Genomic DNA, 25,769 nt, shown 5'->3' on the forward strand with positions numbered 1-25,769 from the left:
CACGGGGGAGAAAATAGTAAGTTAAAAACAATATTCCTTACGAACATAAAGAGCTAACAATCTAACCATGTCTGAAATAAATTATGTTTTGGATCTGACTGCTAGATGAAACGCATCCGGAGGAGAACTTTGTGCAGCCGCTGTAAGGGGTTGGAGCACAACAAATCAACATGCAAGGAAGCCATATAAGTATGTGAAAATAAGCTATGTAGCAGAGGATTTCATGCGAAGGGAGAGTTGTTAGGCAAGAAGGTGGAAATCATAGTGGGAGAAACCTCATATTATCCTATTTTTATGAGAACTTGTTTCGAAACCCACTATGAAGGTGTGTAGGAACTATGATGTATCGCATTGTCATTATAAATAAAAATTCCCTCTTTTCAAGTTAATCTGTCTACACTGTAAAGTACACACATGTTTGCTGAATCGCATTTTTGATTAGCCTGTTAGAATCATAAACAATATGGATAATGGTGAAGTTAGCAAAGCTAAAAAAAGTAGAAAATATTATAATGTTTAGCGTAGCGTGTTAATGTTCCAGAAATATATGTTAATAAGTATGTGTGCGAAAATCCGAAATTTTATAGGATTTCTTTTTTTTTATCCATGCCTAAGAAATGAGTGCAATTGACAAATATAACTTTTGTCCATCCAAAAAACAAAAAAAAATACACTGAACTACGAAAATATGACTTTCTCTAAGTCGATACAAGATGAAGTGATATTAAGAAAATATGATCATATCAAGAAAATCCAAATTGTATGGATGAAGTGTACACATGTTTTCAAGTTAATGTGTCTACAGTTTGGTTTGTACCTTAATTATTGTATGCTTTTTTCCGGATGATGTCAAGTATACACATGTTTGCTGAAATGCATTGTGATTAGCCTGTTAAAATCATAAATATTGACGATAATGGTGAAGTTGGCAAAGCTAAATAAAGTAGAAAATATCATAATACTTTACGTAGCGTGTTAATATTTCCAAAAAAATATGCTAAAATGTTTGTTTGCAAAGTTCGGAAAGGAGTGTGGATGACAATACAACTTTTATCCATCCGAAAACATAAATTAGACGGTCGTACGAAAATAAGACTTCCTGTACATCTATACAAGTTGAAATGATATTAAGAAACTATGCTCATATCAAGAAATTCTAATTTAGATGAATGAAGTGATATTACTTGTGAAAAAAGACGTGGGCATTTTAACATCCATGAATACACAAAATAAAACGTTGGAATAGTTAATACATCTTACATTACAGACGGTCAACCGGGAACAACTACATTAAATACATTTCAGTTGGACGAAGAAATAACCCATAAGTTCACTGGGACAAAATAGATCGCTTGCTAATAATTAATACATATGCTTGCAAATTACAGACGACGACGCTTAATGATTTAAACGGATCAAAAGGATTAGAGAATTAGACAGCAACTATTTCCGTTGGAGGGAAACTCAAGCATCAGCTTGTTCTGTTCGAGTTGATTCTCCAAACCAGCAATGTCAGATCTGAGCGCCGATATCTCCTGTTTCATCTCACTCACCGAGACCTTTAAATCCTCAACTTCTTCGACAACACGTTCATCCGTCCTTGAAAAAGATGATATTTGTCCTGTGATGGTATAAAAAGGAAAAGGGAAATATAGATGAGGGGAGGTAATAAATAAAATCAAAACAATGAGTGGAATAACTTTGTCGAAAAATTACCCCCTCTGAGCCAAGGGGACAACAGTAGAAGAGCCTCCCAGGGTTTTTTACTGTACCCGAAGTCTTGATCACAGCCTCTTCTCCACATCGACAATGAGTCGGAAAACCCTTAGCCCGATCTGCTCTACGGAGGCTGACTGGAACATCAGAACATATATACAGGATTAACTAATAATGTGGCTCAATAAGGGTGATAACCATCGAGATTGATTACATGGATGAGACGACGAACTACCCTTCGATTTGATCGACATCGGTTTAGGACGGGGGTGGTGATTGTGCGGCGTCTAGGGTAACCAATAATGTAGGATGGAATGAAAGGAGTGGGCCTCGTATTTATAAGTGGGCTGAGAGAGAAATAGTTTTTTTCTTTCTAACTACTTAGCATGTTAAAATTTTTATTTTAGAGTCCATAAAATTATATAACGAGATACATAAGTTTCAAAGTAACAAATATATAAGAATGAAAATCATTCGCAGATACGTGTGTGCTAATACTTGTTGGGGTCAAAAAACGGTTATCTCGAAATCAACGGCTAAAAATATTTATCGTGCGCGGACTTTCCATAAAACAAGCGTCGAAAGCAAACAAGTTGTATAGCTTAAAAAACCTATGTTAAAGTCGATCGTTCTTGTTTTACACGATAAACTTTACGAGAAAACCAACTCAGATTTAGTCGTAAAAATTCGATGATACAATCAAGAAGAACCTAGAGACATTAGGTCCGTAGCTGATATGACACGACCATACGAAAGTATACGGAAGAAACAAGAAGTAATCTAAGTTTGGACAGGCCGAACGACAAGGAATCCGCCTTGAAACTTCAAAGAGCCCGTTCTATCAAACCGTGAGAACCCAGAAAACGAGCAAGATATCAAATCGAAGCCCTCGCCGAGACCCAGGCCGCCGGGCGGCTAGCCCCGTGCTGGCCGTGGTCGCCGGCGGCTAGTGCCCGTGCTGGCCGTGGTCGCCGGGCGGCTAGCCCCGTGCTGGCCGTGGTCGCCGGCGGCTAGCGCCCGTGCTGGCCGTGGTCGCTGGGCGGCTAGCCCCGTGCTGGCCGTGGCCGCCGGCGGCTAGCGCCCGTGCTGGCCGTGGTCGCCGGGCGGCTAGCCCCGTGCTGGCCGTGGCCGCCGGCGGCTAGCGTTCGTGCTGGTCGTGGTCGCCGGGCGGCTAGCCCCGTGCTGGCTCGGGTCTTCGGACAACAATCTCCGGTACACAAGTCCCAGTCCCCGGCCATCAGAAGTCTGTATTTCGAGTCTTTCCCAAGTCCTCGCAGGACGAATCATTGAGATTCCGCGTACGAAACTCCGGTTCTTACTCCAATCTAAGACCGTCGGAAACACTTCGGAAACTCGTAAGATATCGACGGGAAGGAAGATCCTAAATTCTTCGTACGAAACAGCGATGGTTATCTTAAGACACCACTCGTCTCAACTCTACGAACGAATGAAGAACTTCCGAAGAAATCGTAGAAAACAACGGAAGTCCTAGAGACGGCCCGAAAGGGACCAAACGCGATCGGACAGTCCGTTTACGATTATCTAAGATAGATACGACGATTTACGTTTATCTTTACGTAACAAGATGAATGCTAAATTTCCGGAAGGATAAATGTCAAGTTTCCCGAAGATAAATGTCAAGTTTCCCGATAAACATGAAGGCCGACGAAAATGGAAAAAAGCCGCCTTGCGGCCCAGAAGGAGAATAGACCGTCATAAGGAGTATATAAAGGAGCTTTGGGAGAGGAAGAAGAGCAGAGCAAAAATCCTAGAGGGAAAGCAAATCCTAGAGAGCTCCTGTTAGCTTAGGAACTTAGAATTTAGGCGGTAGACTAGCAAGGCAGGACCTAGAACGTCCGGCCGCCTCTCGTTCTATTTTCATCTTGTCCGCAGACTCATGTCTCTCTCGGAAGGATCTAACAATCCTTTTACTTAGAGTTCCGCACATAGAAACCCTAGGCATTATTCTCGACATACCTGTTTCTATGACTAACGCTCGTACTAGACGAACTCCGCCAGGCAGTTCGATCTCTTGTTCAAACCCTTCCAACTGAACTACGTCCGACTTGATCCTCGAAAGGGGTACGTAGGCAGCCTTCCTTAAGGTCCAGTTTCAAATCTTAATAAAACCTTCCCGCATTTATTTGATCACTTGTCGTTGGTTGTCGCAGAGAATCCGGACCTTCAGGGAAAGTTAGGTTTACTTACCTTTCCTCCGATTTACTTAATAAAAATCGACAGTGCGAATTTCGGTTCCCACAGTTTGGCGCTAGAAGGAGGGGGGTCGGATTCTCTTACTCAAAAACCTACGATTGGTAATAACAGCATGGCCACATCACCTGTCCGCAACATCGTGTCATTCGGGGACAGAGCAACGGCTGGTCAAGCCAAACCTCACGACGAACTCCTCGTTATCAGACTAACAATCCAGGACATCGACGTAGCAAGAATATTGGTCGACACCGGATGCTCGACAAATATTATATATAAAAACACTCTCGAGAGGATGGGAATCGACCTAAGCGCTATCACGGACGATCCCAATCCGATAATCGAACTCTCAGGAAACATCACAATGACCCTCGGCTCAGTCGATCTCTCGGTCAGAGCCGGGAGCGTCACGAAGATGGTGGAATTTTTGGTAGTCGACGGTCCAGCAGCATATAACGCGATCGTCGGGACTCCGTGGTTAAACTCCATGCGAGCAATCCCCTCGACTTTCCATCTGTGCCTCAAATTTCCGACCCTCCTCGGAGATGAAACAATACAAGGAGATCGTAAACCGCCGCAAGTCTGCTTGGCCGCTGGGTTAAAACGAAAAAACTCTGAGCCCGAAACTAACCCAAAAAAGCAAGCAACCCACGAACCAGCATCGCAGGACCCTCCAGAAATCTTCTGGCAATCGCAAAGAGCTGAAGCCCTAGAAGGGAAACGTGAGCCCACTTGCGAACCAGTAATTTCGGTCTGCCTCGACGAGACTAACCCAGAGCGGTGCGTGGAGATTGGAGCCAATCTCCGCGATCCATTGAAAGCAGAACTCATCGCATGTCTCAAGAAGAACCTTAACACGTTCGCTTGGGCTGCGGAAGATATGCCGGGAATCGACATTAACGTAACATGTCACGAACTCATCATCGATCCAACTCATAAACCCGTAAAACAAAAGAGACGAAAGCTAGGCCCCGAACGGGCAACTGCGGTTAATGAGGAAGTCGAAAGACTCCTCAAAGTTGGATCAATAACAGAAGTAAGATATCCCGACTGGCTCGCCAATCCCGTCGTCGTCAAGAAGAAGAACGGGAAATGGCGAGTGTGCGTCGACTTTACTGATCTCAACAAAGCATGCCCGAAGGATTGTTTTCCGCTTCCGCACATCGACCGTCTGGTCGAGGCAACCGCAGGAAACAAACTCCTATCGTCGATGGACACAACCCCCCTCGTTTGGGGTTATCGAAGAAAGACTTCGGGAAAATTCATAAAAAGACTTGGTAGTGGAGACGGATTCCTGCCTACCGTATAAAACGGCTATGGTTAGCTTGAACACCAGTTGCCTTAACTATACGGGGAATTGAAATCCTTTCGGAAAAACCAGCGTCACATCAACGGCTTTTTCTAAAGAAAAATCGTAAAAACGTCTAAGTCCCAAGACAGCCCAAAAGGGGCCCGAATCACGGCTAAACGACCCACATACGATTTTAGGTAGGATCGAGCCCAAGGCTGATATGACGGTCTGATTACCGAGTAGAGTTTCGACTGAAAATGTTTTTTAGAATTTCCCGGAAAAATAAAGACTTGTTCTCCCGGAAATCGCGGAGAAACCCCAGATTACTCATGAAACAGAAAGCACAACTGATCGGGTTACCAATCGGCGTTTCTAATGTTAAAATTCGATAACGTTTTACGGGACACCTTTCGTAAAATAAATCCTCGAAAATATTTCACGAGACACCTTTTGCATGATTAAACTCGACAACATTTTACAAAACAGTTTCCGTTAAATTAACTCGACAACATTTTGCAAAATAACTCTCGTAAAATAAAAGGTCAACAACGTTCTAGGAAACGACTTCTTGCTGGAGGTCAAGATCGATCAAGATGAAATCGATACCTGAAAGTCCTCGGAAAAACCAAGTGTTAATCAAGAAACCTTGAGAGACCGAGTGTTGATCGAGAAACCTAAAAAACCGAGAAAACGCACAAGTGACACGAGGAGCACGGTCCCGGGCGGCTAGACACAGCGTCCCGCTCTAGGCGCCCCCGGGCGGCTAGACGCAGAGTCCTGCTCTAGGCGCCCCCGGGAACTGTTCGGCGAACGCGGCAAATCTTTGCAAAACTATTCCGACGATAGTCCAATCCAATACTTTGCACCTTTCGTAAAATAATCCTAGACAATACTTCACGAGACAGCTTCTGCACGATTAAACTCGACAACATTTTACGAAACAGTTTCCGTAAAATTAACTCGACAACATTTTGTTGAAAAACTCTCGTAAAGTAAAAGCTCGGCAATATTTTACGAAATATCATTCGTAAAGAAAAACAATATCATAAGCTTCTTGACCTGACCAGTTCACTCATAGCTTGACGAAATATCAAGCCTCACTCAAGTGACGTCTTGCCAATCGTTTTCACTTGTCCGCCCACCTTAGCCTTCTTCGAGTTTCGCCTACTTCTCCTCCCTTTGCTTCAACGATTCTGCACTATTCCTTCGGGTACATGGTCGATTTAACCAGCAGTACGAAGAAACGAGGATATGAACTTAGGCGAAGACCTTTGACAATGAAACGTTAGAAGACAAAGAGGAACGGACACGAGGCAATCTCGAGTAATCAATGAGACTAAGGTACGTCCGACTTAGAAAATTTTATCAAGGTTTTAATTTTTTCATAGGAAAGGAATGGGAACGTCTTGTAAACTGCCGTAAAATTTAGGGAACTTAGAACCTAGGTGGATAGTTGTGGGAACCGAAATTCGCACTGTCGATTTTAGTTAAGTTTAAACGTAGGAAAACTAAGTTGACCTAGTTTTCCCGAGGATCCCGGCTATCTGCTGGGCCACGCACGACAAAGTTAATACGAGTCTAATTTCGGAATAAATGCGTAAAATAAAGAGAGCAAAAATAAAGAATCTTATTTCCGAATCTGCGGAGAGCGATTGAACAACAGGTCTAGATCTCGGCCGCAAGAGCTGTCGATCGTCGCTAGTCTCTAAGTTGCTCTAGAGTGGTTTCTTTCTTCTGATTTCGGATCCCCCTTCCTCTGCTCCTAGCTTTTCTTATATACTCCCATATGACGGTCTATTCTTGACGGGCTGAGTCTGCCGCGAGCTGGGCTTTTTCCATTTTCGTCGGCCTTCATGTTTATCAGGAAAGTTGACATTTATCCTTTCGGAAATTTGACATTTATCCTTTCAGAAGTTTAACATTTATCTTGTTATGTGAAGATAATTGTAAACCGTCATAACAATCTTTTAGAAAATCGTAAATGGGTCGTCCGATCGGGTTTGGTCCCTTTCGGGCCGTCTTCCGGACTTCCGTTGTTTTCTACGATTTCTTTGAAAGAATGCTCCTACTTGGATGTCGAGTCTTTCGGAAGATCTTCGATCCATTGCTGAGGCGAATGGTGTTTGAAGATAACCATCACCGTTTTACACGAAGTCTTTCTGTCCATTGACGTCTTATGGGTTCTTCGAAATCTTGGAGCAGGAAAAGGAGTTTTGTTTGCGGGATCTCGGAAAGTTGCAAAACACGGACTTCTGGCGACCCGGAGGCCTAGAACTTACGCACGAAGACTAGCCGTTCGACGACCCGAGCCAGCACGGGACTAGCCGCTCGGCGACCACGGCCAGCACGGGCGCTAGCCGCCGGCGGCCACGGCCAGCACGGGGCTAGCCGCCCGGCGACCACGGCCAGCACGGGCGCTAGCCGCCGGCGGCCACGGCCAGCACGGGGCTAGCCGCCCGGCGACCACGGCCAGCACGGGGCTAGCCGCCCGGCGACCACGGCCAGCACGGGCGCTAGCCGCCGGCGGCCACGGCAAGCACGGGGCTAGCCGCCCGGCGGCCACGGCCACGACCGGAGTCGGCTGCTCGGTTCCTTCGGCTTGTGCGTTTTTAGTTTTCCGTAGGTTTTTCCTTGTGTAGAAAATGTTTCTAGCCGTTGATTTCGAGATGATTAATCTCGAACTTAATATTTTCCTAAGGTTTCTCGATTAACAATTAGTCTCTCGAGGTTGCTCTAACATTTTTCATGTTTTTCCGAGACTTTCGGACATCGATTTCGTCTTGACCGATTTTGATCCCAACAGTTAGCCCCCCAGCTAGCTAGGAGCCGTAAGGTTTGTAGGTCCTAGCTTGCGGTATGGTTCGTGAGGAAAGTATGGAGACGAAATCGTGTCGAAGGTCGGGGTGAATAGTCAAATCCTTGCCTATAAAGACTTGTGAATTCTTTACCATTCTTATTTCACCCAAGAATCTCAAGTTAATCTCTCTCTTGCAAATTCTCTCTCTACCTTTAAGAAAGAATGACTTCAAGATCAAAATCCTCGAGGAGGCAGTCTCACTCGTCTTCGGATAGTTTTCATGCCGAGGAGGAAGTTCCGAAACCCGAGGTTTCAGAGATTGACAGGAGTGCGTATTGCGACGCCGTCTTCGGTTCTGACGCTCCCCTTCCTGTAAACCCGATTCCCCGGCGACCTCTGAGGACGCGTAAGGAAATTGACTCACCGAGCGAAGTATCCCCTGAATATCTCGGAATTCTTCGAGAGTTTTATGAGGTTCCGAAGGGAGTCATGTTTTGCATTCCTCGTGGGAATGAGAGTTCGGAGCATCCTCCGAAAGGTTACTTTACTTGTTACGAGGCGTTCTTGACGCAATGCCGATTGTGGTTCCCAATCCCTGGGGTCATTGTTCAGGCCCTCGACCGTTTCGGAATCGCAATCAGCCAGCTGAACGTGCCGGCTTTGGAGAGCTGGCTTGGCGTTGTGATTTTGAGTTACGAGTTAGGGATGGACCTTAGCCCTGCTGACTTCGAAGGGTTGTGGAACTCCAAGACGACGAGCATCAATGGAGTATACTCCATGAAGGCGAGGACTAATTTTTCGGTAATCCATGGAGTCACCTCGCACGCCAAGGATCATGTTGATCGTTTCTGTTTCGTGAGGATAGATGGAGAGTCTGTCGAGGAAGGCTTTCTCCACCTATTCCCGACGGACTGGTTGTACCAGCGAGGTAAGATTGTCGCATCCCCTTTCTTAGAATCCGAAAGGCGAGTACTGAACGTGTGTGTTTTTTTTTTTTAGAGAACAGGTGTCTCGCGCATGTTCCTTCCGATCTTTCGACCAAGAGAGATATTTCTAGGACAAGGCCTTGTTCCTGGAACTCCTTTACTCTTGACCGGATTCGAGGGGCGGTCGCGCTTCACCGATCGCGAGGCGGTACGCGGCCCTGTGTCAATGATAGATCCTACGTTTTTGCCCCTTCAAGGCAGAGGCGGAGACCTCGGAAGGATGAAGGGATCGCTTTCGAGACCTCGTCGGGAGATGGCGAGCTGCCGAGATACGATCCTGGCTTCACTACAGAGAATCAGGATGTTCCTCCCCCGGGTGACTTCTTTGATGAACTCCCTCCGGCGTTTTCCCGTGACGAGACTTTGGACAACGAGGAGAGGGACAAGGTGACTGCGGAGGGTGCGCTTAGTCAATGAGGTTTGTTTTTTTTGAGACTTGAGTAAATCCCCTTTTCTTTTTATTTGACCTTGGCTTCTTTGCAGGCCGTGAGAGTGTGGAATACATCGATCGATGGAAGTTTCCGTACTGCCCGGCTGGCCCGTTTCAAAGCGGAGGAAACGGAAAGGGAATTCGCCAAGTATCGGTTGGAGGTGGAGGAGCAAAAACGCCGACAAGCCGAGGTCCAGGCTCGAGCCCTCGTTTGTGCGGAAAGGAGCGGACGGAGAAGAGCTGCCGCCGAGCTGAACCGAAGGGTCGAAATTTTCTCTACCGAATTCGAAGCGTACAAAGAGGCTCAAGACTTTGTAGGCGATTTTCGCGAGTGTCGTGGTTCGGTCGGTACTCTTCACAAGATGCAGCGTGAGGACTTCTCTCTTTCCGGCGAACTTGCCACGATGGATGGCTCGATGAGAATATGCGCTAACGCCGAATCCTTTGTTCCTCCGATCGAAGGGAGAATTCGAGAATTGTGGAATCCTATCCAAGTCTCGGAAGATACGGCGGATGTAGGCGCGGGTTCGAATGCAGGCGACGGGGGTGAAGAGGTCGACCAGCCCGACTCCTCGTTCGGAATATCTCTAACCGATTGTTACGCATTCGACTATAATTTGTGATAGGCCAAGTGTGGCCGTTTGTATGTATGTGTTGCGACCCTTAGGAGGTCGCGTGACTTTATGTTTTTCGGCCGATCCCTTTTTTTTGTCGCTAGGTCCGTAGGTTACTTTGTAGCGAACGTTTAAGTTTGTAAGCGATAAGAGGCAAATTTTGGAATCTCGTATTTTGGATACTTATGCCTATGAGATGTCTTAGATACCAGCAAGGCCGGGTTTAGGGCAAGACCTAGGTCTACTTTCGGACTGAAGCTGTGCGATGACAAATCGGCTTTCGTTTTGCCTGTTTGCGATTTCGACCTGACTCGTACCGTTTTAGAATCTGCGAAGTGCTTATCGGCTTATATGATTCGTTTGGATACGAGTCGAGCTACTTCCTTTACGAAGAGCTAACCAAAATTTGGATTTTTTGTATAGCGCGCTATGATATCCTTGTCGGATGCAAGAGGACTCGTTAGAAGCCAGACTACGAATTTGATTGAGCGAAACGTTTCTATGTTTTTCCGGCGGGGCCAATCGACGGAAAATGAATTTTAGAGTCGCGGACGGACTGTTTGGTAGATTTTTTAGAGTCGCGGATGGACTGTTTGGAGGAGACTGGAGAATCAAGACTTTTCGGGAACTAACGACGTCTCGCGTTCCTCAAAGATATGATTTTTGTTTTCCGTAATGTTGAGTAAGCATTTGAATTAAAATAATTTATAATGTACAGTACATGTGAAAAGTATTTTTGCGGGAGTACAAGGATGTTTGTTCCCATCTTCCCCCCCCCTTTTTGGTGAGGGGGATAGCTGAACTCGTCGGGTTGCGACGAGCTGCCTACCTACCTCTTGCGAGGATCAAGCCATCTCGTAGTTCTGTTTCTGTCGCGGTTGCTATTACTCCACAATTTCCGGCGCCTTGACTGTTTCAGCTAAGTCGGCGGTCGCGTTGGGAGTTAGGTCATCCATTTATTCGGCGATGGACTCGAGGATTTTCCCGCTATCCTGAGTTGTGGCCTGTTCGGACAAATCCGAGCTGTTCTTTGCTGAGTTCTCGGAGATACTCAGATTCTTCTTAGTTCGCTTCGGGTTAGCTACTGGGGCGTTCCGATTGCTGCGCAATTTATGTTCGGCCAGGAAGCAGAGCCGCGACTGTTTTTGGCTTCCCCAGATTACCGCCGTTCGAGTCGGTGTTGGAAACTTGACGCCGAGATGGTAAGTGGACGGGACTGCCTTCATGGCGTTTATCCAAGGAGTTCCCATTATGGCGTTATAGATAGCCGGGTTATCCAATACCGCGAATTCGACGATCTTCGTGACTTCTTTAGCCATGACCGGGAGTCTGATTTTTTCGAGGGTCATGGATGTGACGCCCGAGAATCCAGTCAATGGTCTTGGTTCTGGGATGACTTCTCCGAGGGGTATGTTCATCCTCTGCAGAGTGTCGCGGAACATGATGTTGAACGTGCTTCCTGTGTCGATGAGGATGCGGCCGACTTCGAGATCCTGAATCACCAAGTCGATGACCAGAGGATCGTAGTGGGGTTTATCGAGTCCGGCCGTATCCTGTTCCTCGAAGATGATTGCGTGATTGGGAACGTCGTCCTCTGGACACCATTCGGGGCTTGTTTCGGCCCTCCGTCCGTAGGCTTTGATCGATGAAACGGAGTCCTGGTAAAAATGCGATCCTCCGATGATCATGTTGACCCTTCGGCGGTTGTTGTTGTTTCCTTCGCCGTCTTTTCTCCGTTCGTGTTTTTCGCCCGATTGAGTTCCAGGAGCGTTATTCTCGGGGTTGGCTCCGTCGGTCTTCGGCGGACGGTCAGAATCTAGGAGCAAGTCTTTCACACTCCTGACCGTTGCTAGTTCGCCGGCAAGCAGCTTGGTAATGAGTCTGGCGCCGAGGACTTTGCAGTTGGCGGTGGAGTGACCTCTCGTCTGATGGAACTCGCAGCTGGAATTGTCCTTGTACGAGTTCCGCGTCCAAGTGTTTCCGGCGGTCCTTCCTTGTTCGGAATTAACGGCGTAGTTATGTTCGCCTTGGACGTCTTCCCCTTCGTGATGGACGTACTTGTCGTTACGAGAGGTTTTCTTCGTGCCGGACGCTTTTTGCGGTCCATGCTTTTGTGCTAGGACTTTCATCTCTTCTTCCATGATGATGAAATCCGTTGCCTTGTGGAGAGTGTCCTGGATGGTGCGTGGCCTTTCCAGAGAAATCCACTTTCGGTATTTCGATTTGTACCAGAGGTTTTTTCTCAGGGCGTCGATGGCGACTCTGTCGCTGAGGCCTGTTACCCTGGACATCACGAGTTTGAACCTCCTTATTTAGTCGCGGAGCGGTTCGTCTTCCTTTTGAATTAGACTCCAAAGGTCTACGTCGGAAGTTTCCCTGTCCATGAACATGGAGAATTGCTTCAGAAAAGCTGAAGCAAGCTGGCGGAAACTTCCGATGGAGTTTCTTTTCAAGTGTGAGAACCACTCGAGCGCAGCACCTCTGAGGTTCTCGACGAATAGGAGACAGCAGCCGACGTCCTTTTCCCGCTCCGGAAGTTTAGACCTTGCCATCGCAATCTGGAAAGACTGCAGATGTGCCTTTGGATCTGTGGTTCCATCGTAGGTGGGAAGCTTTATTTTCCCAGGATCTGAGACTCGTGCGTCCGTGATTCGAGAGGTGAACGGAGTTTTTCTCGATTCCTCGAGGAGCAGGTCGATCTCGGGGGCAGTGCTGGTTGTGTGGTGAATCTGCGATTTTACCGCTTTCACCTCGGCTGAAGTTTTGGCGATGTACTCGCCCAAATCATGGATCTCGTTGGCGCCGTTCGCGCTCCTTTGTCTACGTTGGCTGCGATAGGCCCGAGTCTGGTCCTCAGCCAACCTTTCTCGCTCTGACCAGTAGAGGTCTTCTTCCTCTTCTGTCATGGGTTTTTTGAAGGCTGCCGCCAGTCGAGCTGACTGACTTCGGGTCCTTCTGTGGTGGATGTCGGCGTCTTCGTCGGACGGATCCGATTGATCGCTGATATCCAGATTGATTCTTTCGACATCGTCTCCTTCGTTTTCCCTAGCGGGAGGTGGGAGGTTGCCCGTCGTTTTCTTCTGCCCCGTCGGAGTGGTATCGTCAGGGACGAGTTCCGGGGATTTTCTCGGGGCATCTTTTTCTTGGTCTCCGGAAGTTCCGAAGTCGAGCCTCCTGACACGCCTCACCTTGGTGGATCCGCGCGGGAGTTTGCTTTTCACTGTTAAGGTATTGACCTGTTGAGCGAGTGAAGCCATTACTTTCTCTTGTTCTTCCGACCGTTTCTGGGCGTGGCGAACAGTTCCTTTACCTGGTCCAGCATCGCGGTGTTTGCCTCGGCAGTGACCGTCGATACGTTTCCGGCAGGAGTCTTCTCAGTGTTGGCATCGACGGCTGATCCGTCGTGCATTTGCTTGTATCCCCCTTCCTCTGCTCCTAGCTTTTCTTATATACTCCCATATGACGGTCTATTCTTGACGGGCTGAGTCTGCCGCGAGCTGGGCTTTTTCCATTTTCGTCGGCCTTCGTGTTTATCGGGAAAGTTGACATTTATCCTTTCGGAAATTTGACATTTATCCTTTCGGAAGTTTAACATTTATCTTGTTATGTGAAGATAATTGTAAACCGTCATATCAATCTTTTAGAAAATCGTAAATGGGTCGTCCGATCGGGTTTGGTCCCTTTCGGGCCGTCTTCCGGACTTCCGTTGTTTTCTACGATTTCTTTGAAAGAATGCTCCTACTTGGATGTCGAGTCTTTCGGAAGATCTTCGATCCATTGCTGAGGCGAATGGTGTTTTAAGATAACCATCACCGTTTTACACGAAGTCTTTCTGTCCGTTGACGTCTTATGGGTTCTTCGAAATCTTGGAGCAGGAAAAGGAGTTTTGTTTGCGGGATCTCGGAAAGTCGCAAAACACGGACTTCTGGCGACCCGGAGGCCTAGAACTTACGCACGAAGACTAGCCGTCCGACGACCCGAGCCAGCACGGGACTAGCCGCTCGGCGACCACGGCCAGCACGGGCGCTAGCCGCCGCCGGCCACGGCCAGCACGGGGCTAGCCGCCCGGCGACCACAGCCAGCACGGGCGCTAGCCGCCGGCGGCCACGGCCAGCACGGGGCTAGCCGCCCGGCGACCACGGCCAGCACGGGCGCTAGCCGCCGGCGGCCACGGCCAGCACGGGGCTAGCCGCCCGGCGACCACGGCCAGCACGGGCGCTAGCCGCCGGCGGCCACGGCCACGACCGGAGTCGGCTGCTCGGTTCCTTCGGCTTGTGTGTTTTTAGTTTTCCGTAGGTTTTTTCTTGTGTAGAAAATGTTTCTAGCCGTTGATTTCGAGATGATTAATCTCGAACTTAATATTTTCCTAAGGTTTCTAGATTAACAATTAGTCTCTCGAGGTTGCTCTAACATTTGTCATGTTTTTTCCGAGACTTTCGGACATCGATTTCGACTTGACCGATTTTGACCCCAACAATAGTCTAGCAAGCTAAGTCTTAGGCATTTTCTTCCAGTTTTGTTCTATTGTTTCTTGACTGCCTAGACAGAACACGCAAACCGATCTAATCTCTCGAAAATCCGAGAAACGATCGCCGCGCATCCTTGGCATACTCATTCCGCTTCCGTGAGACTAATGGCACGATGGTGAGCTACAAAATTAACGAAATAACCTTCGGTAAAACTTCATGAGTAACCCGAAGCAACTTTCGCCAAAAAAAAAAAAAAAAAAAAACACCAAGTCAAAGCGGAAACATTTCCCGTGTAAACCACGGAAACAAGGCTACTTTGACTATCTGCGATTTTATATCTCCATGAAACCGGTCATCCATTACTTTCGTATAACAAGAACATGTTACACAAAAACAGCATAGGGAAAACCAAGATCGGTCTCATGCAAAACGACATCGCAATACGGAAAATTACGTCCAAGCGGGAAATAACCCAAAACTGAATCCGAACGTGTTCTTCGTCGGTTCGTTAAACTTTGTTTCCTCGGATAAAATGAAACAATTTTCATGCGACCAAAGGAAACTTTATACGAAGCATCTATCGTATAACTGAAACCTAAAGTGGAAAATCGTTTCAAAAAGCCATCACCCATAACTCGGAAAACTCCGTTATGATTGGCATGTCTATCTCGACGAACTCTATTCGGCCCTCGGCCAACTACATCTTTCCATAAAGCCCGGACCTGAATTCGGCATCACCATTAAGGACAATCGTGAACCAATATGACCTTAATGCGAAAAGGTCGTGGTCTGATCGTTTACCAACTCCTTGGTTAAACGGCTGAACACAGCCTTCACGCCAAGACAAAACAGCTGAACGATCGCCGCTCCAATCACTTAAGGGCCAAACGATAATCCACAATTTGTCATAAAACGCCAAGTGACCATTACGCGAGCAACTCTGTCGCATAGCCCAAAAGCAGAAATCATGCGATAAATTTCTCGTAATAAAATCAGTCCTAACAGCCATACGGTTAACGGAAAAATTTGAACTTAACATCGACTGATTAAGTTCTATACTCCCCGTAAACAAAGCATGAAAAGAAACACTCGTGACAAAGCTCCAAGAGTTATACGAGTCGTTCTTAAATCCCGGAAGGCCAACACTTCGCGAAGCAAAGCGAAGGTAGACAATTCTCCCTGGGTCAAATATACGCGACCCCTGGTCCTAATTCCTCGATCAAAATTTTATAACTTGCACGTCCAAACTGAAACAACAGTTTCTGACTACGGACATTCGCAAAACATCTCCAAGCCCGCGAACATTTGAAATGCGGCACAAGGGAAAATTAACTCGTACATATTTGAAATGTGTATGCTTGTATAATCCTATGTTTTTTGAAGAAACCGGATTTTTGAAACTCTTTACAAACACAGAAACCGAATTTTCAAAACTCTTCGCAAACAAACTCGCCAATCGCTAAACGGCCTCAACAATGGATCCAGTATCCACCAAATAAATCATAAACTATCGCCCGGAAACATTCCGCGATTTCTAAAAGCCCATAGTCCTTTATGGCATAAGAAAAACAAACTTCAAAGCACTGCGAGACGTCGCTTCGTGCCTGAACATTCGTTTTTCGATTAAAACCTTCATACGCCTTCTAAACGGCATCATATCGTTGTTGCTGATCACAACAAACGAACTCTAACGTCCTAAACAGACAAGCCACCTAAGGGTAGGCTCTTTTACATCCGACAAGGATCCCATAGCGGGCTATACAAAAAATCCAAATTTGGTTCAGCACTTCGTAAAGGAAGTAGCTCGATTCGTGCCCAGACAAATCATATAAGCCGATACCACTTCGCGGATTTTAAAACGGTACGAATCAGGTTAAAATCACAAACAGGCAAAACGAAAGCCGATGTGTCATCGCACAGCCTCTGTCTGAGAGTAAACCTAGGTCTTGCCCTAAACCCAGCCTTGCTGGTATCTTAACATCTTATAGGCAAAGCGTCAACGACACGAGATCCCAAAACTTGTCTCTTCACTCAAGTCTGTACGTTTTCACGAATTTTCGCGTAAATCGTAAACCGCAGGAAAATCTCGCTTTGTACAAACGACGGATACGGTGATCATCAGGGAGGCAGGAATGAGACGACAACTCACACCCTGTCCCTCTAACTTCGATAGACAGAAGTTCTGAAAACGCAACATTAATATTTTATAAAGATTGAACCGCAGAGTTCAACAGATGCCCTGAAAAAGGCCGGGATTCAAAGCCACCAACAGCCAGTCCCGCAAATACACATCATCTCCTCTTAAATGGCCGAAACACAATCAAAATAAAAATCCCTAAAGGGATTGATAAACCTAGACGCTCCCCGGAGCATCACCTTCATCCTCAAAACTCACCCAAAGAAGGAACGGTCTCACCGTCGCCTCCATTGGTCGCACCACCGCTGCATGTCTCATATGCGCCGGCTTCGCGATCCTTGATTGCCTGGTCCTGGTCCTCCGAACCCTCCGAATCCAGGACAAGGGTGCACACGGATTTCAGACCAGCGAGAATCGAGTCGAAGTTGCGAGTCTCCGTCTCCTCGAGAATCTGAATCTTCTGTTGAAGACGACGGACTTTCGAGGACATATGTTCTTCTCTTTCTTCACATTAAGCAACGAACTCACGGTCTTCCCGACATCACGTTCAAGATCGCCAATCAAAGGTGATGTGGATTTCCGCAATGAAATACTCTTAGCCAAAAATTTCGATTTTCAACTCATAATCTTCCGCCCGCAAGATCGTCTCCGCGTCTTACAGGCTGGGGGGCTAACTGTTGGGGTCAAAAACGGTTATCTCGAAATCAACGGCTAAAAATATTTATCGCGCGCGGACTTTCCATAAAACAAGCGTCGAAAGCAAAACAAGTTGTATAGCTTAAAAACCTATGTTAAAGTCGATCGTTCTTGTTTACACGATAAATTTTACGAGAAAACCAACTCAGATTTAGTCGTAAAACTTCGATGATACAATCAAGAAGAACCGAGAGACATTAGGTACGTAGCTGATATGACACGACCATACGAAAGTATACGGAAGAAACGAGAAGTAATCTAAGTTTGGACAGGCCGAACGACAAGGAATCCGCCTTGAAACTTCAAAGAGCCCGTTCTCTCAAACCGTGAGGACCCAGAAAACGAGCAAGATATCAAATCGAAGCCCTCGCCGAGACCCAGGCCGCCGGGCGGCTAGCCCCCGTGCTGGCCGTGGTCGCCGGCGGCTAGCGCCCGTGCTGGCCGTGGTCTCCGGGCGGCTAGCCCCGTGCTGGCCGTGGTCGCCGGCGGCTAGCGCCCGTGCTGGCCGTGGTCGCCGGACGGCTAGCCCCGTGCTGGCCGTGGCCGCCGGCGGCTAGCGCCCGTGCTGGCCGTGGTCGCCGGGCGGCTAGCCCCGTGCTGGCCGTGGCCGCCGGCGGCTAGCGCCCGTGCTGGCCATGGTCGCCGGGCGGCTAGCCCCGTGCTGGCTCGGGTCTTCGGACAACAATCTCCGGTACACAAGTCCCAGTCCCCGGCCATCAGAAGTCTGTACTTCGAGTCTTTCCCAAGTCCTCGCAGGACGAATCATTGAGATTCCGCGTACGAAACTCCGGTTCTTACTCCAATCTAAGATCATCGGAAACACTTCGGAAACTCGTAAGATAGCGACGGGAAGGAAGATCCTAAATTCTTCGTACGAAACAGCGATGGTTATCTTAAGACACCACTCGTCTCAACTCTACGAACGAATGAAGAACTTCCGAAGAAATCGTAGAAAACAACGGAAGTCCTAGAGACGGCCCGAAAGGGACCAAACGCGATCGGACAGTCCGTTTACGATTATCTAAGATAGATACGACGATTTACGTTTATCTTTACATAACAAGATGAATGCTAAATTTCCGGAAGGATAAATGTCAAGTTTCCCGAAGATAAATGTCAAGTTTCCCGATAAACATGGAGGCCGACGAAAATGGAAAAAAGCCCGCCTTGCGGCCCAGAAGGAGAATAGACCGTCATAAGAAGGAGTATATAAAGGAGCTTAGGGAGAGGAAGAAGGGCAGAGCAAAAAATCCTAGAGGGAAAGCAAATCCTAGAGAGCTCATGTTAGCTTAGGAACTTAGGGGAACATTTAAGCCACAGGGCACAGGTCCTTTGCAATCATCGCGTCTGTCTTCAACGATGAGTTGCAGTCAAGCACGATAACCTGCGACTGAGAGAAATCAACACAAACCCCCACCCAATGCTGTCTGTCAAAGTTGAAGGGGAAATAGAATCGAGAGGCTTCAGCGATAGGGCAGTCAGCCGTGAGAAAAGAGCATAGAGCGGCTGGGAATCGGACATTAGCTTTCTTTTGCGTCTTCGAGAACTTTGTATATGAGTTACCGAGGACGGAGACAAACTTAGTGTCTAGGAAAACAAAGTTCTTGTTCTGCAACTGTTCTGGAATTGATAGAAACAAGGATCGCGTGTGGTGAGTAAGCACATCCAATATCTGTTGAGATGAAAAAATGAGGATAAGTATAGTGTTCTAAACGTCTATAACAATTGAAGTACTTCAAAGAATAATAAAGTGCAACAAAAACCTTAGCGGATAAGTGAGAAGACCTCTCCACAATGGCCAACAACTCACTGCTCTCGAGCGTAAGGCTACCAAAATCAATGACACTGGTCGTACAAAAATGTGTAAGCAATGACAAACAAAAATTTAGCAGTTATTCAAAACAGTTGTAGAATTGAAAGATATTTGTTAGCATGTTAACTACTTCAACTTACAATGGGGAGGCGAGCACTCCGAAAGGACCGCAACTTTGGCCGCGTAATCTATGCTCGTCGTCGTGCATGTGGAGTTGACAAAGGATTCTCAGGCACGCGTGAGGAAAATTTTGTCACACTGATAATCGCCTACAAGATTCTTCGGCGCAACCCTTGGTCGCTTGCTTTTCCTGTTAACCAAAGGAGCATTGTCATCAGCGTCCGGTAATGGGTCGTCGTCCTTCCTGGGGAGTCTCTTTGAACCGCTGCATGGGCATCAGATTGGTTGAGTTGGGTGAGGCCAATTGAGAAAGAAGGGTCCGGAAATGTCATCATCGTTGAAGCTTCCTCCTACTCAAAACACGTGGACGGCCAGTAATGTGAATGAAAAAATAGACTTTGCAACTTGTTAGTGAAAAATGTCATATTAAACAAACCTTGTTTGCGTTAGGAGTCTTGGCAACAATGGGAGATCCTTCGATGTTGCTCAAATCATCATGGCTTCCCTCGGTGCTGATTAAAGGGGGAGCGACGACATTTTGTACCTGTACATTTTGCACCTGTAGATAGTCATGGGTTGTGTTGGCGTTCTACGGAAATGATTATCCGCTATAACAATACATTTATTAGGTCTAAGTTTCCGTAGTGTAAGCGAAGCGGTTTGTTAGCGTGCTATATCAAGTAAAGGAAAAAGAAAGTGATACCATGACCGTCTCCTCCTTGTCAGCTCCTCCATAACCTTGCAGGCATTGCTCGCTTACACGCAGCTCATCCGTTGTATTGTCTGAAGATTTTTCGACACCATGTCCCCCTTCTCCATGCGGACTAGGTTCCGAAGGAGCCTGTTACAATGGAAGAGTCATCAAAAATTTTGAAAAATAATAAGGGAAATAAAGAAGACTTATATGACCAATAGACTTACGTTACGGGTCTTTGATGTCTCATTATTAGCAAAAACCATAGCTTGATGAATTATGTCAGTCGCATCAACCGAGTTCTTCTCTCCCATCTGGGTGCTCCCTCCGGCGGTGTTATCTGGTTGAGGTTGTACATTGGGCCCTATGGAACGATTGGTGATCATCTTCTCCATTTCTTTCAGAAAATTTAGTAACATCTCTTCCATGTTTTTCTGAAAGATGTTTTGCGAGTTGGAAACTGACGCAGCTAACTCTTTTATTTGGTGACCCATCTTGCATGTTTCTGCTGAAACGCAATTCTTCACAATATTGGCTACATACTCAGTATCAATGCCACCAGGAGCGGGTTGACTATGCTGGGCTCTGGCTGTTTTACGATTCCCTGTTTCTTTTTTTCCTTCTTCACGCATGCGGTAAACTTCGTCTTTAGAGATGCCACCTTTGAAATGTCGGTTACAGAATGAGAACCCTTCTTCGACAGCCTTGACAAGATCGACGACGTGGTCATCTTCTTCTTCAACGCACTCCTCAGTTTCTGTGTCAATGTTCGATAATTCAACACCTAAGGATATAATGGATGTCACTTGCGCCTGTAAAACAATAAAAGTAACTAGAATGTTAGTGTCCTAACAAGCGTTTAGATAACCTCTTTTCTCTAAAAAATTACCTTGCACGCAACGTCAATGTCGCGGACATGCCCTGTGTTGATGCTCTTCTTCCCATCCGTATCATCGACCGTAGTGTCTTCATCTTCTCCAGACTCTGCTTCCGAACCAGACGATCCACCGTCTCTTACAACCCCCAACAGTGAAGGAACATCTTCGATGAGCACGAGCTGAACGGCCATCACAAACCCTTTGAAAGCGATTGTGTTCTGTGAAAGAGATACCTCGTTTCTCTCTTTAATGCTGCTGATAAGCATCTCGAACGAAGCACGGCCCCATGGATATGACAGAAACTCATCAAGATCTTTTATCTTCTCAACAAAGGCATGTGAGATACGGGGATTGTGTGAAGTCGGAAGAATAACGGCTGATAGGAGAGCAAGCAGAGCGTACTTAATCCTCATTCTTTCGTTGGTGACCGTCTTCTTTTTAAGCATCGTCACAACATGAGAAACGAGTACGTCGGTCATAGTCTCGAATAGTTCTACCCAGTACGGTTTCTCCGATAGCAATTTCTTGCTCCTCTTCTTTGAGTGTGGTGGGTAGTTGCGGCAATTGAGACCAGTAACCAATGCGAATTCCCTGATTGAGAATCTGATTGGTTTTCCGGCGAAAAGAAACCAGACTTCTTGCTTCTTAATGATCTTCAATTGACGGGAAAAAGATATCGCCCAAACCTCCCAGAAAATGGAGGTTTATCTGCAATCTCTAGTAATTTACCAAACGAAGATTCTCTGATAAACCTCGCCTCACTTTCTTCTAAGGCGTTGATGATTTTGGCGATAGAGGAGGGTTTGTGATATGGTGTTACCCTGATGCCGACATGTTCCTCACCAATAGCGAACATTCTTTCGGGGAATGAGTAGTTCGTCGAATCGCTGTGATTTCGGTCCATTACGTTGATCGAAGGGTTTCCAGTAGATAGAGAGAGATTTTGAGATATATATTTGTTTGTTTTCACTGTGACAGAAAGGAGAGGAACAGTGACATTTAAATATCAATTGAAAATGGATAGGTGCCTTTGGGTTTCCTCGATCAAAACGTTTCATGGGGAGAATTGAATAATATATTATTTTAAAACATCAACTTGTCTGAAGCATATGTTGCGTATGGATTTGGTTATAATTACTTTTGATATATTCAAAAATAATGTGTGAATCGTTCAAACCGATGTGTTCTGTAAAAAGGGTAAAATGAACAATTCGATGTTAGACATTTCGAATAAGGACAAAACCATGGTATATAGCTAATTTGGATGTTTTCCTTGTGTGTAGAGTGCAATTTCTCTATATCTTTAGTATATACATATACTAGGGTCGGCCCGCCCTACGGGTGGGATGAAAATTAACAAATAATTAAAATAGTTAGAATAAATATTTAATATAAATTGTTATTATTTTAAAATATACATATTAGTTAAATTTTGTACATATTAGAAAACTAAATGAACCATGTTATCTGAAGAATTAGTTATGATTTTTTAAAATAAATATAATTTTTCATGTTAAAAGGTTTAAGATGATTTTTTGTTAATTAATATATATTTCAGTTATCTATCTATCATTACAAATAAGGGTTTTATTCACTCCTAAGCTATCTACATGGGATTTCATGTCATTAAGTCGAAGTCCCTAGATGCGACATGTGTTCCGGCGATTTTTTTTAATTTAATATCTTCATGTGATGGTGATGTGTAACTTCTGAACTTCCTTTCGCTATCTGCAACGGATGGAGTTGTGATTTCGTGTTTAATACTCCAAACTCTCCATCTCCCTTCCTTGATATCAAAACATGAAGCTTTTCCGAATCGAAAAAAATACTGGGATCCCTATAAGAAGGTTAGAGTTGAAACCGGGATTCACCATCTCACACACCAATTTTTAATATAATAGATATTAACTTATATTTCTAACAGGCAGCTCAGAATAATAACAGCGGGACCGGTTAACCGGTAAACATAGACAAACATTATACTGATTTATAGCAAAAAAACATGAAGAAAACCATAACAGAGAAATATATCTCATACTGGAAATTTAAATTAACAGACAAACAGGAAATTCAAATTAATAGATTAAAATGATATGATTTTAATTATAAACAAACAAATAATAAATAAAATTTTGAGATTGTGTTGTTATTTTTAATTAATTTTTTTGGTTTAACTTCATTGTTCTTTATTTTCACAGAATACAAAATTAGCAAAAATAATTCAGAAAATGTAACATATATATCTTCTTATTATTTTATTTCACGTCGACATAATAAAAGAAAATCTAAAGTTCAGACAAATCAAAAAAATTATTGCGCGGAATATTAGTTGTGTTTTTTATTTGATGTTATTGTGTGTAGCATATCTTAATGTTCTCCTTCTTTATTTTATTGTAATGAACATTTTTAGTTTATGACACCATGTTATATGTAGTAGCAGGAAATGGTTTGCTTATTTCTGATTTTGTGGTGATGAGAAAATAAGTGTAAATTATGACAATTCAAGGCGCGGCGTGAATTGGTATCAGAGATGACTCCATGAGTTTTGTTAAAAGACGTTTCTCTGCCACTGTTGTAATTTTTTGTATTGTTTCAAACCTTCTGGGCGACAATTTTTTATAATAGTTTGTTCCTTGCCTATTTTACATGCCATATGTAGTCTTTATTGTAATAATTTTAGTTTGTTGTTTGAGAACTTTATTGTTTTTGGAGGGGGGGGGGGAGGGTAGGGGTTTATTTATTTTTATTGCGGTCGGTCTTATAGGATTTTAACGTTTATTTTATAAGTTTATATGATGTGTAATTGCTAGCAAGTTTATGTACATTTGTATTTATTTCTCCAATTGGGTGGTATTAGGTGTTTTTTATTTGAAATTACATTGTTCAATCTTTTCTATCACTGAATGGGACATATGAGGCTCATTTGTTCGCTGGAAGAGCATGTAAACAAATTTGTTAAATATAAGAGTTTCTGATATAATACTTTATGGAATGAAAGTACAGTTAAACACCATAGAACAAACAAAATCTCTGGTGGTAGCACTAATTTGAGCATTCGCCTTGATGATCAAGTTATTAGTTAATTTCACTGTTGCACTTAGCATACCATCAGACATCCGTGCTTCTTGTGGGCACCAACCCAAGAATGAGAGTTTTGAATGCTCACAAAATATAACAGCTATATTTGAACCATTTAAACAGAAACATGATGAAGCCAAAACAGACTTAGCTAGAATCATTATACAGAGCACATTTTATACATAAGGACAACAAACACTGCTAAAAATAAACACTTCCACTGAAACAAAGAGACAATGTTTGACATCTGAAGTCTATAAAAAATTCTCTTTTCTTGGACAGTCCCAATCTGTGTGACTCCAATGTCATCCCACATAGCCTTAGTTAAAAACCTAGATTTACAGGGACATTCAGTACTAATCAAAGATATGGTTACTCTATACATAAGAGCAAAAAAAACGTGAAGAAAAATTGCTATTGTGTAATAATGAAGAAACCAAGATAGGGAGAAGGGTTAAAAACATGCATTACTTTAATTCTTAGTGCATGATTGCTCGGCAGCCATAAGGATGCATAGAGACCAAATAAACTTGACCATGGACTGCAGGTAAGTTACCTCAGGTAACATCGATCCAACAGTCTGAAGAAGTATTATCGATGCATTTCAAGAGCTCCTGGTTTCTGTTTTGGTGTCTGAACGTATCTCATGACCTGCCTGGTTGCCCGTCAAGTTTATGTGCTAAACGAACTCTCTTATCAGGTTCTATGACATCACCAGAACGAATTTTCATCCATTAGTCCACTATTTTAACATTTTTAAAGGTCCAGGAAAAGTGTAGTGGCTTTGTACTTTTTGTAGCACTCTACAACCATACATCTGCATACTAAGTGGTACTATTTCACCGTGAGATGACACGCTAGCTGACTTCCCTATTCCAATAACTCGAACAGATAGCACAAATAACTACTAAGGGAAGGAACAACCTGACGGGCAATGGACAGTAAGACATAGGATCAGTTACAAATAGACCTTCTGAAGCATGAGTAAGAACTTACCTAAAGTCAGCTGCTTTTCCTTCTGGATTACAATTCTCAAGCTTTTGCTGATTCAATCCGCTCCTGTGCTGGGAGACAAAAAATTGGTTAAAGTTTATTAGCATATGTTTGAGTGGAAACCCAAGAAAAAACTCGTGAAGGGAAAAAACTTGCTCGAATTCAAAGTGGAATCAAATTTCGCCATCATTATCTTCATCTTTCTCGATCCAAAGCGGTGAGTTCCTCTTAACCAGCTAGAAAAAGGATCACTGAGCAGTATAAATGAGAAATATAGGCGAAACAAAAAGAAGGTGCCGCAATTCTTTCGACTTCTGTAAGATGAATGAAGTAAAACCTTACGTACCCAAGTGACTTCAGACTCAAGTCCAGAAATTTCGATGATATTCTGGATCTTAGATTAGTAGTATATTTGAGCAGGCAACTTGGTAGCCAAAGTGAAAGTCGGTGTTGCCGGAAGGGCTGAACCTAGCGCCACGGAATATGATGATGTAGATGGAGACGTCCACGAAATTGGCGGGGTGGTGATAGTCGGCTATACCCAGGCGATTCTCTGAAAATCGTTGACGGAGACATTCACCGTCGTATGTAAACCAAAGGTCGTCTGAAAGTCCAATTCCTGATGATCTCACACTGAAGAAACTCGATCGTCCCTTTGCCAATCTAAGAGAAACGAAGAACACGAAGTGTCGCGTCTGCAACTGATTAGGGTTTCCTTCGACATATGTGGTTGATGGGCCGCAAACGAACGCGAGACAGAAGCCCAACGTCAAGCCCGCAGTTATGAAAGGAGCACATTAATGAAACGGTGTCACAACAGCAGCGCTCGAATTACTGACGTGTAAT

The 25,769-nt window shown here is 44.9% G+C and overlaps 1 long non-coding RNA gene and 1 pseudogene across 2 annotated transcripts; both read right to left on the reverse strand.

The window, feature by feature from the left end:
• Positions 1–1,221: 1,221 nt before the first annotated feature.
• LOC108850284 (uncharacterized) lies at positions 1,222–21,869 on the reverse strand (annotated as a pseudogene).
• A 2,142-nt stretch (positions 21,870–24,011) lies between these two features.
• LOC108854196 (uncharacterized) lies at positions 24,012–24,999 on the reverse strand. 2 transcript variants are annotated; one of them, XR_001949864.2, is made up of 3 exons: positions 24,927–24,999; positions 24,402–24,854; positions 24,012–24,262 (listed from the first exon to the last, which is right to left on the reverse strand). It is a non-coding gene; the product is annotated as an uncharacterized LOC108854196 (long non-coding RNA). The 2 variants fall into 2 exon arrangements; XR_008944445.1 differs by having other exon boundaries at positions 24,402–24,994.
• Between the last annotated feature and the right edge of the window lie 770 nt (positions 25,000–25,769).

Source organism: Raphanus sativus, chromosome 4 (assembly GCF_000801105.2).
Source record: "Raphanus sativus cultivar WK10039 chromosome 4, ASM80110v3, whole genome shotgun sequence".
NCBI classification, from domain to species: domain Eukaryota; kingdom Viridiplantae; phylum Streptophyta; class Magnoliopsida; order Brassicales; family Brassicaceae; genus Raphanus; species Raphanus sativus.